We start from the raw sequence: 9,940 nt of genomic DNA on the forward strand, positions 1-9,940 counted from the left end.
AGCAGGGTGATGTAGTTAAGAACAAATAATGTCTACTCAAATATTGCTAAGAGTGTAGGTCTTAAATTGTTCTCACCACAAATAGACAAGTATATGTGGTGATGGATATGTTAATTAGCTTGATGTAATTATTTCACAATGTATATTATCCACATGCCCTACATATAATATACATATGTATACATCCATATGATCTATGTATACATCTATCAAAACATCATGTTGCTTGATGTAAATAGATGCAATTTATGTTTGTCATTAAAAAAATAACAATAATAAAAAAGAAACCCAATTCTGACAGGCCTGAACAAAAAATATATTTTAAGGCTCACAAGACTCAAGTATCTAAGGCTCATAAAACTCAGGCACAACTTGATCCAGGTACTAATAAAAGATCCTTGCGAAACTGCCTTATCTTTCTGTTGGGTTCATTTTAATATAGCCACTGGTAATTTTAAACTTATATTCCACCGGATAAGTAACCCCGTGAAAAAAGAAAGATTTTCCCCGCTAAAAGCTCCTGAAAAAGTGTCAGGACGGATGCTTGCTGGCCTGCCTTGGGCCAGGTGCCTGAGTTGACCCAAACACTGTGACTTGAAGGGGCCAGGCAAGGGTGCTGTTTACCCTGCAGGTGGATGTGTACAGCCCCATCAAGTCACATGGTCTGATTGTGGATGGGTGAGGAAGGATTCCCTGGAGGAAAATCAAGGGCTGTGATCAAAGAAAGGAGAGTTGGATGCTGGACAATAAACAATAACAAGCAGCCGGGCGAGGTGGCTCATGCCTCTAATCCCAGCACTTTGGGAGGCTGAGGCAGGCGGATCACCTGAAGTCAGGAGATCAAGACCAGCCTGGCCAACATGGCAAAACCCCATCTCTACTAAAAATACAAAAAAGTAGCTGGGTGTGGTGGCAGGCACCTGTAATCCTAGCTACTTGGGAGGCGGAGGCAGGAGAATCATTTGAACCCAGGAGGCAGAGGTTACAGTGAGCCAAGATCATACCACTGAACTCCAGCCTGGGCCACACAGTGAGACTCTGTCAAAGAAAGAAAAGGAAAGAGAGAAATAGAGAAAGAAAGAAAGAAAAATAAAGAAGAAAGAAAGAAAGAGAAAGGGCTGGGTGTGGTGGCTCACGCCTGTAATCTCAGCACTTTGGGAGGCCAAGACAAGCAGATCATGAGGTCAAGAGCTCAAGACCATCCTGGCCAACATGGTGAGTTGAGCATGGTGGCGCGTGCCTGTAGTCCCAACTACTCAGGAGGCTTAGGCAGGAGAATTTCTTGAACCCAGGAGGAGGAGGTTGTGGTGAGCCGAGATCATGCCACTGCACTCCAGCCTGGCGCCTGGTGACGGAGTGAGACTCTGTCTCAAAAAAAAAAAAAAGACAGAAAGAAAGAGAAGGGAGGGAAGGGAAGGAAGGAAGGAACAAGGAAGGAAAGAAGAAAGGAAGGAAAGAAGGAAAACAATAACTACCACAAGTAGGTACTCACCGGCATCTATTTTTCTCATAAAGAGTGCAGGGCCTGAGTCTAGGTGCCCAGCCTGGGGCTTGACACCACTGAATGTGAAATAGCTGAGTAAATTAATAAGAAACTTTTTGCAGGAAAAAAGAACAGATATCAATGTTGTTAAAGAGTGAGCACTGCATAGAGTATCTCCAAACAGCTTTCCCCGGGAGCCTGGGTTCCCCATGCCTGAGCTGTGTGCCTCTAGGCAAGTCACAGTCTCTTTGTAGCCTCTGTTCCCTCCTTGGTGAAAATGCTGATCATACCAGCTACCATGCAGGGTCACTGTAAGAAAAAAAAATAAGATAATGTATATTTAAATGATAAATTCTTTTTTTTATTTAGATGGAGTTTCATTCTGTTGCCTAGGCTGGAGTGTGATGATGTGATCTCGACTCACTGCAATCTCAGCCTCCCAGGTTCAAGCGATTCTCCTGCCTCAACCTCCCAGGTAGCTGGGATTGCAGGCAAGCACCACCAGACCTACTAAGTTTTTGTATTTTTTTGTATTTTTTTTGTAAATAAAGTTTTATTAGAACATATCCACACTGATGTATTGTCTAACATGCCACATTGGAAGAGTTGAATAGTTGTGGCCAAGACCATGTGGCCTGCAAAATATTTACTGTTTTTTTTTAAAATATATATTTTATTGCGTTTTAGGTTTGGGGGTACATGTGAAGAACATGCAAGATTGTTGTATAGGTACATACGTAACAATGTGGTTTGCTGCCTTCCTCCCCATCACCTATATGTGGCATTTCTCCCCATATTATCCCTCCTCAACTCCCTACCCCTCACTGTCCCTCCCCTAGTTTCTCCCCCACAGACCCCAGTGTGTGATGCTCCCCTCCCTGCATCCATGTGTTCTCATTGTTCAACACCTGCTCATGAGTGAGAACATGCGGTGTTTGATTTTCTGTTCTTGTGTCAGTTTGCTGAGAATGATGGTTTCCAGGTTCATCCATGTCCCTACAAAGGACACAAACTCATTGTTTTTTATGGCTGCATAGTATTCCATGGTGTATATGTGTCATATTTTCCCTGTCCAGTCTATCATCGTTGGGCATTTGAGTTGGGTCCAAGTCTTTGCTATTGTAAACAGTGCTGCAATGAACATTCCTGTGCATGTGTCTTTATAGTAGAACGATTTATAATCCTTTGGATATATACCTAGTAATGGGATTGCTGGGTCAAATGAAATTTCTATTTCTAGGTCCTTGAGGAATTGCCACACTATCTTCCACAATGGTTGAACTAATTTACACTCCCACCAACAGTGTAAAAGTGTCCCTATTTCTCCACATCCTCTACAGCATCTGTTGTCTCCAGATTTTTTAATGATCGCCGTTCTAAATGGCATGAGATGGTATCTCAATGTAATTTTGATTTGCATTTCTCTAATGACCAGTGATGATGAGCATTTTTTCATATGCTTGTTGGCCTCATGTATGTCTTCTTTTATAAAGTGTCTGTTCATATCCTTCACCCACTTTTGATTGGCCTTTTTGTATTTTTCGTGTAAATCTGTTTTAATTCTTTGTAGATTCTGGATATTAGCCCTTTTTCAGATGGGTAGATTGCAAAATTTTTTTCCCATTCTGTTGGTTGCCAGTTCACTCTAATGACTGTTTCTTTTGCTGTGCAGAAGCTCTGAAGTTTAATTAGATCCCATTTGTCTATTTTGGCTTTTGTTGCCAATGCTTTTGGTGTTTTAGTCATGAAGTCCTTGCCTATTCCTATGTCCTGAATGCCTAGGTTTTCTTCTAGAGTTTTTATGGTGTTAGGTCTTATGTCTAAGTCTTTAATCCATTTGGAGTTAATCTTAGTGTAAGGTGTCAGGAAGGGGTCCAGTTTCTGCTTTCTGCACATGGCTAGCCAGTTTTCCCAACACCACTTATTAAACAGGGAATCCTTTCCCCATTGCTTGTTTTTGTGAGGTTTGTCAAAGATCAGATGGTTGTAGATGTGTGGTATTTCCTCCAAGGCCTCTGTTCTGTTCTGTTGGTCTATATCTCTGTATTGGTACCAGTACCATGCTGCTTTGATTACTCTAGCTTTGTAGTATAGTTTGAAGTCTGGTAGCGTGATGCCTCCAGCTTTGTTCTTTTTGCTTAGAATTGACTTGGCTATGTGGGCCTTCTTTTGGTTCCATATGAAGTTTAAGGTGTTTTTTTCCAGTTCTGTGAAGAAGGTCATTAGTAGTTTGATGGGGATAGCGTTGAATTTATAAATTACTTTGGTCAGTATGGCCATTTTCACGATATTGATTCTTTCTAACCACGAGCATGGAATGTTTCTCCATCTGTTTGTGTCCTCTTTTATTTCGTTGAGCAGTGGTTTGTAGTTCTCCTTGAAGAGGTCCTTTACATCCTTTGTTACTTTTATTCCTAGGCATTTTATTTTCTTTGTAGCAATTGTGAATGGCAGTTTGGCCTTGATTTGGCTCTCTTTAAGTCTGTTATTGGTGTATAGGAATGCTTGTGATTTTTGCACATTGATCGTGTATCCTGAGACTTTGCTGAAGTTGCTTATCAGTTTAAGGAGATTTTGGGCTGAGACGATGGGGTCCTCTAAATATACAATCATGTCGTCTGCAAATAGAGACAATTTGACTTCCTCCTTTCCTAATGGAATACTCTTTATTTCTTTTTCTTGCCTGATTGCTCTGGCTAGAACTTCCAATACTATATTGAATAGGAGTGGTGAAAGAGGGCATCCTTGTCTAGTGCCAGATTTCAAAGGGAATCCTTCCAGTTTTTGCATTCAGTATGATATAGGCTGTGGATTTGACATAAATAGCTTTTATTATTTTGAGATACATTCCATCAATACCTAGTTTATTGAGGGTTTTTAGCGTAAAGGCTGTTGAATTTTGTCAAAGGTCTTCTCTGCATCAATTGAGATAATCATGTGTTTTTTGTCTTTGGTTCTGTTTATGTGGTGGATTATGTTTATAGACTTGTGTATGTTGAACCAGCCTTGCATCCCCAGGATGAAGCCTAATTGATCGTGATGGTTAAGCTTTTTGATGTGCTGTTGCAATTGGTTTGCCAGTATTTTATTGAAGATTTTTGCATCTATGTTCATCATGGATATTGGCCTAAAGTTTTCTTTTCTTGCTGAGTCTCTGCTGGGTTTTGGTATCAGGATGATGTTGGTCTCATAAAATGATTTGGGAAGGATTCCCTCTTTTTGGATTGTTTGGAATAGTTTCAGAAGGAGTGATACCAGTTCCTCTTTGTATGTTTGGCGGAATTCCACTGTGAATCCATCTGGACCTGGGCTTTTTTTCATTGGTAGGCTCTTAATTGCTGCCTCAACTTCAGACCTTGTTATTGGTCTATTCAGGGTTTCGACTTCTTCCTAGTTTAGGCTTGGGAGGATGCAAGTGTCTAGGAATTTATCCATTTCTTCCAGGTTTACTGATTTATGTGCATAGAGTTGTTTGTAGTAATCTCTGATGGTGGTTTGTGTTTCTGTGGAATCTGTGGTGATATCCCCTTTTTCATTTTTTATTGCATCTATTTGATTATTCTTTTTTCTTTTTTATTAATCTGCCTAGTTGTCTGTCTATTTTGTTGATCTTTTCAAAAAACTAGTTCCTGGATTTATTGATTTTTTGAAGGGTTTTTTGTGTCTCTATCTCCTTCAGTTCTGCTCTGATTTTAGTTATTTCTTATCTTCTGCTAGGTTTTGAGTTTTTTTTGATCTTGCTCCTCTAGCTCTTTCAATTTTGATGATAGGGTGTCAATTTTAGATCTTTCCTTGCTTCTCACGTGGGCATTTATTGAGATATATTTTCCTCTAGACACTGCTTTAAATGTGTCCCAGGGATTCTGGTATGTTGTGTCTTCGTTCTCGTTGATTTCAAAGAACATCTTTATTTCTGCCTTCCTTTCATTGTTTATCCAGTCAACATTCAAGAGCCAGTTGTTCAGTCTCCATGAAGCTGTGAGGTTCTGAGTTAGTTTCTGAATTCTGAGTTCTAACTTGACTGCAGTGTGGTCTGAGAGACTGTTTGTTATGATTTCTGTTCTTTTGAATTTCTGAGGAGTGTTTTACTTCCAATTATGTGGTCAATTTTAGAGTAAGTGCCATGTGGTGCTGAGAAGAATGTATATTCTGTGTATTTGGGGTGGAGAGTTTGGTAAATGTCTATTAGGTTTGCTTGGTCCAGGTCTGGTCCAGGCCCAGGTCTGAGTTCAAGTCCTGGATATCCTTGTTAATTTTCTGTCTTATTGATCTGTCTAATATTGACAGTGGAGTGTTAAAGTCTCCCACTATTATTGTGTGGGAGTCTAAGTCTCTTTGTAAGTCATTAAGAACTTGCTTTATGTATCTGGGTGCTCCTGTATTGGGTGTGTATATATTTAGGATCATTAGCTCTTCTTGTTGCATTGATCCTTTTACCATTATGTAATGTCCTTCTTTGTCTCTTTTGATTTTTGTTGGTTTAAAATCTAATTTATCAGAGACAAGGATTGTAACTCCTGCTTTTTTTGCTTTCCATTTGCTTGGTAAATCTTTCTCCATCTTTTTATTTTGAGCCTATGTGTATCGTTGCATGTGAGATGGGTTTCCTGGATACAGCACACTGATGGGTTTTGGCTTTTTATCCAATTTGCCAGTCTGTGTCTTTTGATTGGGGCATTTAGCCCATTTACATTTAGGGTTAATATTGTTATGTGTGAATTTGATCCTGCCATTTTGATGCTAGCTGGTTGTTTTGCCTGTTAGTTGATGCAGTTTCTTCATTGTGTTGATGCTCTTTACCATTTGGTGTGTTTTTGATGTGGCTGGTACTGGTTGTTCCTTTCTATGTTTAGTGCTTCTTTCAGGAGCTCTTGTAAAACAGGTCTGGTAGTAATGAAATCTCTGAGCAATTGCTTGTTCATAAAGGATTTTATTTCTCCTTCACTTAGGAAACTTAGTTTGGCTGGATATAAAATCCTAGGTTGAAAGTTCTTTTCTTTAAGGATGTTGAATATTGGCCTGCACTCTCTTCTGGCTTGTAGGGTTTCTGCTGAGAGATCTGCTGTGAGTCTGATGGGCTTCCCTTTATGGGTGACCCAACCTTTCTCTCTGGCTGCCCTTAGCATTTTCTCCTTCATTGCAACGCTGGTGAATCTGACGATTATGTGCCTTGGGGTTGCTCTTGTTGAGGAATATCTTTGTGGTGTTCTCTGTATTTTCTGGATTTGAATATTGGCCTGCCTTGCTAGGTTGGGGAAGTTTTCCTGGATAACATCCTGAAGAGTGTTTTCCAGCTTGGATTCATTCGCTCTGTCACATTCAGGTACACCTACTAAACGTAGATTAAGTCTTTTCACATAATCCCATATTTCTCGGAGGCTTTGTTCATTTCTTTTTACTTTTTTCTCTAATCTTGCCTTCTCATTTTATTTCATTGAGTTGATCTTCAATCTCTGATATCCTTTCTTCTGCTTGTTCAATTCAGCTATTGAAACTTGTATGCTTTGCAAAGTTCTCGTGTTGTGTTTTTCAGCTCCATCAATTCATTTATGTTCCTCTCTAAGCTGTTTTTTCTCATTGGCATTTCGTCAAACCTTTTTTCAAAGTTATTAGTTTCTTTGCATTGGGTTAGAACATGATCTTTTAGCTCAGAGAAGTTTCTTATTACCCACCTTCTGAAGCCTGTTTCTGTCAATTCATCAGACTCATTCTCCATCCAGCCTTGTTCCCTTACTGGTGAGGAGTTGTGATCCCTTGGAGAAGGAAAGGTGTTCTGGTTTTGGGTGTTTTCATCCTTTTTGTGCTGGTTTGTTCCCATCTTTGTGGATTTATCTACCTGTGGTCTTTGTAGTTGGTGACTTTCGGACGGGGTCTCTGAGTGGACGTCCTTTTTGTTGATGATGAAGTTATTTCTTTCTGTTTCTTAGTTTTCCTTCTAACAGTCAGGCCCCTCTGCTGTAGGACTGCTGGAGGTCCACTCCAGACCCTGCTTGCCTGGGGCTCACGTGCAGTGGCCTCCACACTCTCACTGGGAGCTGCAATCCAGAGCTGCTCTTACTTGGCCATTTTGGATCCAGACCTATTTTTTGTATTTTTTAAGTAGAGATGGGGTTTTGCCATGTCAGCCAGGCTGGTCTTGAACTTCTGATCTCAGGTGATCTTCTTGCCTTGACATCCCTAAGTGCTGGGATTACAGGCAGAGCCACTGCCCCCGGCCTCAAATGACAAATTCTGAGGTGATATTCTAATTTTTATTCCCCTCCAGAATGTCTGGGTGCTATCACCAGCTGTGCAACATTCCCAAAGAGAGAAACAAATGTGGCCTGATATATAAAAGGGTTGAAACACTAATAAATTTTGGTTTGTATAAAAAGGTGGCAAAGAATTGGAGGAATCCTTTTCATTCCCTCATTCACATGTTCACTTGGGAATTTCTTCATCCAAATATGGGTTGGGCATCTTCCCTGTGTTCAGACAGCATTGTAGGTATCAGGGATGTGGCAGTGGGAAAAATGGCATGGTACCTGCCCTCATGAATCTTATCACCCAGCCAGGAGATGAGCAAGTCAATAATGGAAGGGAGTCAGTTCAGATGATGAGGAGTGACATGTAAGGAAAGGAAAAGTGAGCCATGGGCCAGGATAGATGGGCAGGGTGTGTGTCCAGGTGGTGAGTGGGGACCACTTTGGCTGGACGGTCAAAGGAAGCCTCTGCAGAGGGGATGGACACTTGAGCTGAGGATCAAGAAAGAGCCAGCTGAAGAGGGTTTGGGAGCAGGGCCTCATGCTGCGGGTACACCAGGGTCTGAGCCATGGCAGCACAGGTTTGGGATGCTCAAGGAGCAGAGAGAAGGCCAGGGTGTGGGGTGTGTGGGGATTTGGGGTACACAGTGAGTGACAGAGATGAGATTGGGGAATCAGGTGGGTCCAGAGGGTGGGCAGGAGCCGGGGCTTATCAGAGCAGACACACCATACGTGGAGGAAGCTTGGCCAAGCTTTGCAAACCCCACACTCTTGCCACTGTCCTGGGCTTGGGGTCCAGCTAAGAAGGACCCGTACAGTGCTCTGAGAATGGTCAAGGGATGCACATAGCCACTGTCCACACCCTGGTCTCCTAGGGATGATCCTTTCTTTTTTAGGTGACAAGGATTTGGGAGGGTTACTATTATTTTTGAGAGACTACTAACCCTGGAGAAGAGAAAGGGATCAGACAGCTCGACCTGCTCCTTCCAGCGGACACATGCCTCGAAAGCAGCAGTTAGTTTGCTGGTGAGCAGGTGAGATCAAGCCGGGGCTGTGTGTATTTCCAGAGAGAACCACTTGGAGTGTGGAGTTTTAAAACCACACTGTGAGGGCTGGCAGGGAGCCTGCAGAAGGTACTGTTGGGATGACGCGGTGGCCGGGACACATTCCAGGATCATCGTGGAAGAAAGAGACTGCCCTGAGGATCTCTGGCTCCTCCTGCTCCCTCTGCTTTCCCGGTTGAATTTGCAGCTGCCCTGCACTTGAGCCAAGCCCATGCACTTTAAAGGAAGCATGAAGAGTCCCCAGCTCTGCAGGGCTCCTGCCATCAAGGAGCTCCTGCTGGTGGACGGCCTTTCAGTGTCAAGGGTGAGAAGACAGCTTCCTGCAGTGCCCAGAAGGAAATGTCATGAGTGATTTCCAGAGTGGAAGCCGTGGAAAGCCAAATCCAGATGAATAAATCCTGCTTGGGTATTAATAGAATGGGGACAACAGATGCCCCTTTTGCACCTGGGACAGTAATCACTGTAAGGGAATCCTGTGGATGTCAGGCCAACCTGGGCTCTAGATGGACATGCTATTCATTGATTTCCACACACCCCTCACCCGCCACACACAGCGAACCAAAGCTGCTTTTAAAATCAGGAGCACTCTATGAAGTAGGGGGCTTTTTGTTCTGCTGAGACTATGATGGCTTAGATGTTTGGGGAACAGGACTGTGGGTAAATTACTCTAACAGAGGAAGAAATGTTAGAAATCCCTGAGAACTTGGGCAGGAAGGGGATAATAAACAGGTAGTGGGAAATGGGAGGAGAGAAAGGAGACATGAAAACAGCTAGAGGATGCTTGTGGGTGTGATGAGACTCCCCTCTGTCCCGCACGAGTGGTCAGTAAAAGCCACCAAACACATGAAATAGGAACAGGACTTTCTAGCTGGGACTGGTGAATCCCAGTGGGATTGCACGAGGCTGTTTTCTTCACACTGAGGGAGGTTGGAGGAGGTAGTTGCTGGGGTTACTTGGAGGTTCCAGGATGGCAGGAAATCTGTGCAGCTTAAAGGCTGCTGGGAGCTGCAGTCTTCTAGCTGGTACTTTGCAGGATGCCACAGTTAGGGTTCTAGTCCTGGAAGGAAGGGGAGCACAGAGGTGGGAGGAATGCCGCAGTCTCTGTGGGGTGGGGTAGTTTCAGGTCTGGGGACATGCAGCAGCATGTGGAC

Source organism: Aotus nancymaae, unplaced genomic scaffold (assembly GCF_030222135.1).
Source record: "Aotus nancymaae isolate 86718 unplaced genomic scaffold, 86718_ANA_hifiasm-v0.15.2.pri h1tg000015l_1, whole genome shotgun sequence".
Classification (NCBI taxonomy): domain Eukaryota; kingdom Metazoa; phylum Chordata; class Mammalia; order Primates; family Aotidae; genus Aotus; species Aotus nancymaae.